Source organism: Euprymna scolopes, chromosome 35, assembly GCF_053919585.1.
Source record: "Euprymna scolopes isolate OS-2025 chromosome 35, ASM5391958v1, whole genome shotgun sequence".
In the NCBI taxonomy this organism is placed as follows: domain Eukaryota; kingdom Metazoa; phylum Mollusca; class Cephalopoda; order Sepiida; family Sepiolidae; genus Euprymna; species Euprymna scolopes.
The window spans coordinates 39,599,629-39,608,014 of record NC_136516.1 but is presented as its reverse complement, the minus strand read 5'-3'; the positions used below and the strand labels follow the sequence as shown (position 1 = coordinate 39,608,014).

The following is an 8,386-nucleotide window of genomic DNA, read 5'->3' as shown; positions in this document are numbered from 1 at the left end:
CCAAAGGACGATAAGAGAGACAGTGCTCCCCAGGAGGGCTACTGCCCCAAAAGGGGAGCAAATCAAGAAAACGAGGGGGCATACAGCCTAAACCTCCCCAAAACAAAAGGGGCAAAAGCTCCCAAGGACAATGCTCCCCAGGAGGCCGACTCCCCAAAAAGGGAAGTATTTCCTGGAAGAAGTATAGAGCAGGGAGAGTCGGTCCCAAAGGAAAGCGGAAAGGGAAATGCCCCTCAAAATAGCAACCCTTCCGCCAAGGAACAGCAAAAACAGTCCAACCTCACCAAAGATCCAACACCAACAAGAGGGTTGGCATGGGGGAAGACTGTAGAGAAGCAACTGTCCCCTCAAGAGTATAAAGACTTGTACTTGACCAAGTACAGACAATACATAGAGGGGGCAGAAATTAAACCAGTGCCAGGCGCTTGGGAGGCAATCGAAGACAGAGTGCTCTCCCTCATCATCTCGGATATGCCGGAAAACCGCCTCCTAGGGATGAAAAAGGAAGACATGGCAGGGCTCCTACATAAGCTAAATATCCCGGTATTATACCTGTACCAGAGGAGCTACGCCATGTGGGACATCCTCCTACCCACCAAGGAAGATGCAGAGAGACTCTCCCTCCAAGAAATAAAGCATGGGAGAGTCAAACTAACACCTGAATACCAGGGCAAGAGAAGGACTCGGGTGCAGGTATTTAATGTGCCAACCCAAATACCTGCGGAAGTATTAGGATGCCTCTTCAGCCAGTACGGTGAGGTAGAACAGGTGACCCCAATACGGTCAAAAACTGGGACTCACCTGGGCTGCTACACAATAGCAATGAGGCTGAAGAGGAAAGGTTTTCAGGCAATACCACCGCTGCTGACATACAAAGACGCCAGCATAACGGTAGTGGTGGAGGGCCGTCGTCCACACTGTTGGTTCTGCCAAAAGCAGGGCCACATGGCTAGGAGTTGCCCCCAAAGGGTAACCCCTAATCCAATAACCCAAAAGGCGGTCACATCCACTGAGACAACGCCCGCACCAAAACAGGCGGCAACAACCCCTGCAACTGCAGCACCAACCCCAGCTCCAAGGAAAACTCAAACCACCCAGGAGGCCAAGGGGGAAGAATGGAGCACGGTAGTGAGACAAAAGCGGAAACACTTAATCCCTTCTGCCACCGTCCCACCACCAGCCCAAAAATCGAGGCAGGAGCCTCTGCAAATGCAGAAACAACAACAGCCACCGCAGCCAATGCCGCGGAAACAACTGCAGCAGCAACTACTGCAACAGCAAAATCAGCAAGTGCAGCAGAAGCAGCAGCAGCAACGACACCAGCGAGAGCAGCAACAACAAAAACAGCTGCAGCAGCAAATAGAGGAGCAGACACAACCAACGGTCCCCACACCAATCGAGACGGGGATCAAGCGGAGAAAAGACTGCTCCTCTGAGGATGAATCCGCAAGTGAGAGGGAGAGGAACTCAACCTCACCTCTCCCCGGTTCATTCGAAAGAATGAAAAAGAAAAACAAAAGAAGAAAAGAGGAAGAAAAGGTGGCCCCCACTCCCTGTGAATATACACCACCCCTAACAACAAAATCCACTTCCACCCCCAAACCACACACTGCAACAACACCAGACACCGCACCAACACCAGACACCGCACTAACACCAGACACCGCACTAACACCAGACACCGCACCAACACGAGACACCACACCAACACCAGACACCGCACCAACACCAACACCAGACACCGCACCAACACCAAACACTGCACCAACACCAACACCAGGCACCACACAAACACCCGTCCCCACACCAAGGCAAACTGAGCCACTACCCCAAAAAGAAAATGAAAAGAATGAACCGAGGGAGAGGAGAGACTCCTCTGCCTCTTGCAGACCAAAGGTCCTTGCCCCTGAGGAACTATGTTATGTAGACCCTCTATCTGTGGCCACAGACATTTCCCATCGGCAGAGGAAAAACTTAAAACCTCTGCTCGATTACAAACAGATAGAGGGGAAAGATGTAAATATCCCCTCAAATTTCCCGGACGCCCCACTCCTAATAACCTTTGTCAGAACTCCAGAGGCCTGCAAGACCAACTTGTGGACAAGGCTGCAGGCCGCTGAAGGGGCGTTTCCGGGAATTGAACTGGTTAAAAAAAATGACCCTTCTCTTGATGAACTGTCAAAACAATGCAAGGGAAGGGTCCCAGTGTTGGTCCATCCGTCACTCTATAGGGCCCTTAAATTGACCTACCCTTTGGATGTCGGCGGCATTGTGAGAGAAGGTCAGGACATGAAAAACCTGACCACCTTGAGCATTGCACACAACGTCGGTGTCCTTTCCCCGGCTGACTTCGGAGCTGAGTGTAACACACCTTAAGGTAGGTACCATGGCTTTGAATTTGGCTAGTCTGAATGCGAGGGGCTTGAGATCATCGGGCCGGGCGGCTCGCCTCCGGCACGACCTCTTGTCCCTGGGAGTGGATGTCGCTGCGATTCAGGAGACGCATTTCGTTTCCTCTGTGGACTGTCAGGTGCTGGCCCGAGACTTTGAGGTTTTCTCAGCATATGGCAGCCCGCGGGGGAAGGGAGTTTCCGTGCTGGTTAAACGTACCCTGTCGGCGACGGTCGACGTTGTCCATAGAGATGCAGTGGGTAGGCTGGTTGTGGCCGATGTTGCCGTAAAAGATTCTGTGTTTCGGGTGATTGCGGTTCATGCGCCCAGCACCGCTCGTGAGAGGGTCTCATTCTTCAGTCAGCTTGACGCGTTTGTAGATTGTCGGAAGCGGGTAGTGCTAATGGGGGATTGGAATTCCATCTTAGACCCCGACATAGATAAGGTAGGAGGCGGAGCTAGAGGATCGGAGAGGTGCGAGTCCAGCCTGGCTGATCTGATGGCTAGATGCGGTCTGGTCGACAGGTTTCGGGTCGAGCATCCAGGGCGGGAGATGTGGACGTGGACCAATAGTGTTTCCTCCTATCCAAATACTTATTTGGACAGGATGTTAGTTAGGAGAGGCGAAGTAGACTTCTTATCTTGTCCCACGTTCACTTGGCTAGGCCAGACGGACCATAAATTAGTTATGGCCCGGCTGAAGCTAGGAAATAGGCCTAAGTTAGCGGGGTACTGGAAGTTAAACACCTCCCTTCTGGAGAGACAAGACTTCCAAGATCAGTTAAGAGAATTGATTAAAAAGGCACTAGTGGGGGCGGTTACCGGGAGTAAGTGGTGGTTAGGTCTCAAAGCCAAGATCAGAAGCTTCTCCGTCAAGTATGCCCAGCGCCTCGCACTAGATAAGGCCAAGACGAAGAAGAAGCTAGAGCAGAAACTAGCCCAGGCTACCGGGGAGGGTGATAGGGTTAGTCAGGAACTAGCTAAGCAGGACCTTCTACGCGAGACTAGCGAGCGTTACGAAGGCCAAGTAGTTAGAGCTAGGCTTAGAAAGATAGGCAACGAAGCAGTCAATTCTGATGCAGACGTGCGCCGTGAGGTTTCTAGGCGTGGCTCGGACAAATATATTGCAAAAATCAAACATCCGAATGGACGCACCCTGGAATCGACTCGGGAGATCTGCGAGGGGTTTCGAGAACATTTCGAGGAGCGTTTTACGCAGCAGCCCGATCTTCCGGTCCTTGAGTTTAGCGACTATTTGGCCGACTCTCCCCGCCTCGAGGCGGCTAGAGCGGCTGGTTGCGAGGGCCGGGTGACGGAGCAGGAGGTCTTTACTGCGCTGAAGCAGGTCAGCTGTGACAGATCGCCAGGACTTGATGGTCTGCCATACGAACTGTACTTGAGGCTGTCGCCCATGTTTCTGCCTCTTCTGACGGATATGTTCAACCATTGGTTTGCTCAGGGATCCATCCCAGGGCAGGTGACCAAGGGAGTGATCACATTGCTGAAGAAAGGTGACGGGCATGGAGGGGAAGAGTTAGATGACTACAGGCCCATAACTCTGCTAAACACAGAGTTGAAGATTTTGGCCAAGGTCCTGTCGAATCGGCTGCAGGTTGTTATCGACGAGTTGGTTGAACCAGAACAGAACTACGCTGTGAAGGGGAGATCGATTCAGAACAACTTGCACCTGATCCGCATGATCCTAGAGGGGGGAATAGATGACGACACAGAAGCCGCGCTGATAAACTTAGATCAGTCCAAAGCTTTCGATAGGGTCGACCATCGTTTCCTGGCATCTGTCTTAGAGGCCGCCGGTTTTAAACCGGACTTTTGCAAGTGGATCTCCATAATGTATCGGCAGCCCATGGCTGTCGTGCAAGTGAACGGAAAGCGCTCGAAACCCTTTGTTATCTCTCGGTCGGTTCGTCAGGGTTGTCCGCTGTCGCCCCTGCTTTATGTCCTGGCTTTGGAGCCTCTTCTCCGCAAGCTGAGACATGGGGAGGCAAATTCGGCCCTGCGCGGAATGGCTCTGCCTGGCGGCTCAGCTGCCAAGGTATCCGCGTTCGCCGATGATGTCACGATCTTCGTGTCGGGCTCCAGAGACATTGAGGTCGTGTCGGAGGCACTCACACAGTACGAAAGAATTACAGGGGCCAAGATAAACCGCAACAAGTCGGTAGGACTGCGGTTGGGCGCATGGAGTGGCAACGCAAACCTCCCTGCGCCCTTCAGCTGGACAGATGGCCCGGTCCGGATCCTCGGCGTGTGGTTCGGACCGGGTCTCCAGCTTGACAAGAATTGGTTGGAGGTACGGTCAAAGGTGGAGGCTGCAGTCAGTTCGTGGCTTCCTAGGAAACTTTCCTTAAAGGGTAGAGCTGAGGCGTGCGCCACTTACGTCTTTCCTCTCATCCTTTACCGACTGGCCGTACTTCCCCTGCCTGCACAACACCTAAAAGCTCTCGTCGAACTCTTGTCCTCGCTCCTTTGGGACAGAGGAAGACACTGGGTGAGCAGACAGGTCTGTATTCAACGTCCGTGTGAGGGAGGCTTGGGAATGCCGGACTTGAAGTGTCATCGAGATGCTGAGAGACTGGCCTTCCTGAGCAACTATATGCAGGAGGACCAACCGTGGCACCCCGTGGTTACTGCCGCCTTCCCCGACCTCGTTCTCGACCCTTCCATCGAGAGCCGTCGCAGGCCGCGGGGAGAATCTGCCTACATGAAAGAGTGCCGAGCCGCGCTAAAACGACTACCAAGGTCCAGTGACCTTGTGACTGCTACCCGTAGGGAACTCCACAGGGATCTAGTGAGGGAGGCCGCTGACGACCCGCTATGCGCGCGTTTGGGGTGGCAGCAGAGTGAGATCCGCTCCGCGTGGAGCTGGGCGCCAGGTTCGAGTCATCTGAACAATTCGGAGTTCTCTCTGACCTGGCGATTGGCCCGAAATGCACTTCCACTCAACAACATACAATGCAGTTCTGGGTTTCTGGAGTCGCCCGATTGTCCCCGTTGTGGGACAACGGCTGTGGAAACTACGGATCACGCTTTCTTTGATTGCCGCGAACTCCGCCAGTACTGGTCGTATGTCAGTGGGGTGACGGCTCGCATCGATCCTGAGCATCCTCGCCCAATTACTGTATCCAATGTTGTGGACAACGTGAGGCCGCCGTGGGACCGGGAAAGACAAATGGTCTACGTTACGATTCTGGCCGTGGCGAGAATGGTGATTTGGACGTCGCGTCTGCAAGGTTGCCGGGGGGTGTTGTCTTTTTCTGATCAAGATCTGATCGCGTTCTTTAAACACCAACTACGGGTGAAGATCAGATGTGATAGAAGAAGGCTGCATCGCGCGGCATTTGACAGAAGATGGATACATGTGGCAAGTCTGTGTGTACGAAGAGGAGCCAAATTCGAATACGTGTTCCCCGCCTAGGTGTGGAACGCGCAGTTCTGTAAAGTTAAATTAAACAAGTAGTCTCTCAGCTAGCTGAGTGTGTGTTCCATCCCTCCCCGATTAGGAAGCCTCCAAGATCCCCATCCCCTCTTACCTGCAATTTTTGTTTTTCACCCCTTCCTCTAAATTTTACCCATCTTGGAGAAAAAGAAATACAAACTAACCTCCATCCCTTACCCACAAAATTTTCTTTTCTCCATTCACCCCCATCTAGAGGGCATCCCCACCTAGAGACTGACCCGCAGAAGCGAGGTTCCTTTTACAAACCTAGTGGAACGGGCAGTCTATCAACTAGACGGGGTTGGGAGGGTCCTACTAATCACCTTTTGTTTTTTCTTCCCCCTCCCTCGACACAAATGAATTATTGTTACCATTTTATTGTTATCTTTTTTGTTTTTACACGTCAATAAAAAATGTTTTAAAAATTGGGAGTTACTAGGACGTCCCCCAAGATGAAAGGGTGAATGCGGTATTATGGTGAAAGAAGATACTAGCTGGGAGAAACTTTTGACTTTGTTTAGTTCTGGAGCGACAAGGATGACCAACGACCCCCAAAATCCCCCCTTTTGAGTTGGCCATGTGCCTAAGTTTTTTGTTCACCGTTAATTTTACTGTATTTTTTTTAACATGAATAAAAGATTTAATATCTCAAAGTGTAGTATCTGTTCCGGCAGATGCTGCACTTAAGATAATTTGTACCAGTCAATGGAGGGGAAACCCTCTATACTGGGACAATTATTATTTTTGGTAACCAGAGTGCCCCCTTTTTGCCTACTTTTAGGGGAGCTGGTTTTACCTCACATTAAAAACGGCCTTGTGCCTAATTTGCTCAGTGGGGGAGCAAATAAATACCATCTGTTCCGGCAGATACTGCAAGCTATGACTAGCTATGACTAGCAAAGACCAGATGTGGGGGCAACCCCACATGCCTGACCATTAACCAGCTCCCATTTCCCACCTCTCGGGAGCTGGTCCCCTTTTTCCCTTCCCCCTCCCTTCACTCCTCACATTAAAAACGGCCTTGTGCCTAATTTGCTCAGTGGGGGAGCAAATAAACACCATCTGTTCCGGCAGATGCTGCAAGCTATGACTAGCTATGACTAGCAAGGACCAGATGTGGGGGCAACCCCACATGCTTGACCTTTAATCAGCTCCCATTTCCCTCCTCTCGGGAGCTGGTCCCCTTTTTCCCTTCCCCCTCCCTTCACTCCTCACATTAAAAATCGGCCTTGTGCCTAATTTGCTCGGTGGGGGAGCAAATAAATACAATCTGTTCCGGCAGATACTGCAAGCAAAGACCATATGTGGGGACAATCCCACATATAAGACCTTGGTCAATGTAGGGGCAACCCTTCATACCAATTGTCACTATCCAGCTCCCCTACTCCCCGGGGAGTTGGTCCCCATTTCCCCTTCACTCCTCACATTAAAAATCGGCCTTGTGCCTTATTTGCTCAGTGGGGGAGCAAATAAATACCCTTTTCTTGGCCTTTTGGCCAAGATCAAAGTGTAGTATCTGTTTTTACTACATGCTGTACTTATGCTTGTAACTTTGTGATATAAAGCGGGGGATCACTTTCCTGTATTAATTTAATGTAAAATGATCAGCCACTTTACAACCAGTCAGTCTCAAAGCCATTCAATGATTCTCCAGATCATTCAATTTGTTTTTGAAGGATTCCAGTTATTTTTTAAGCATTCAAATCATTCTTAAGTTCATTAAAATCTTTCTAAGTCATTTACTTTTTATTTCAGTCATTTTCGCCAATTTTTCGGTCATTTTAGTTTATCTTTAAGAATTTCATGTCAATCCTACATTTATGCATTCATTCATTACACGAGAGCATGCGACTAATGGCTATCGGCCTTGTTTCTGTTCTATTTGGTTTCTTTCTCCTCCTCCTCCTCCTCCTCCTCTTCCTCCTCCTTTCTCTTTCTCGTTCTCTTTTCCCATATTTATGTATTAATCATGTATGGTCCATTCTTCTGTACGTATGTGAATGCTTGTCCCTAACCAAGGACACAGAAAAGTGACTAGAAGCCGTGGAGATGTGGTTCATCAGGAGAATCATGAAAGTCTCATGGACAAAAAGACAAAAAAAAAAAAAAAACTCAAAAGTAATGGACATGGCTGGATACAAGAGACCCATTCTCAACAGCATCTGAGAAAGACAGCCGAAAATTTTCGACCATATAATCAGGGCTGACGGACTAGAAAAACTATTATGGAGTAGCAAAATATGTGGAAACAAGAGCAGAGGAAGACAACGCACAACATTTATAGACAGTTTAAATAAATTTGCAACGAATAAAAAGGGCACCAACGATGAGTTCACGAGAAGGACAGAGAAAAGGGAAGAATGGAGAGCCATAATCGGCGATGTCTGCAAAACAAGACCGGACACTTGAAGAAGTATTAATCAATGCCTCTTACAAACCCCTTATTTTTTCTCAGTTCCCTCACAATCATTCTGCAACAGAGCGTATATGAGCGCGCATGAAAATAGCAGCAGCAGGCGAGGGATGGATGGCAAGCGATTG

The 8,386-nt window shown here is 50.0% G+C and overlaps 1 protein-coding gene and 1 pseudogene across 2 annotated transcripts in view; both read left to right on the top strand.

Moving 5' to 3' along the window:
- Positions 1-8,386, top strand: part of LOC145259828 (uncharacterized) — a 299,932-nt gene that overhangs the window by 130,955 nt on the left and 160,591 nt on the right. The window lies entirely within an intron of this gene.
- On the top strand, positions 7,321-7,533 carry LOC145260062 (U2 spliceosomal RNA; annotated as a pseudogene).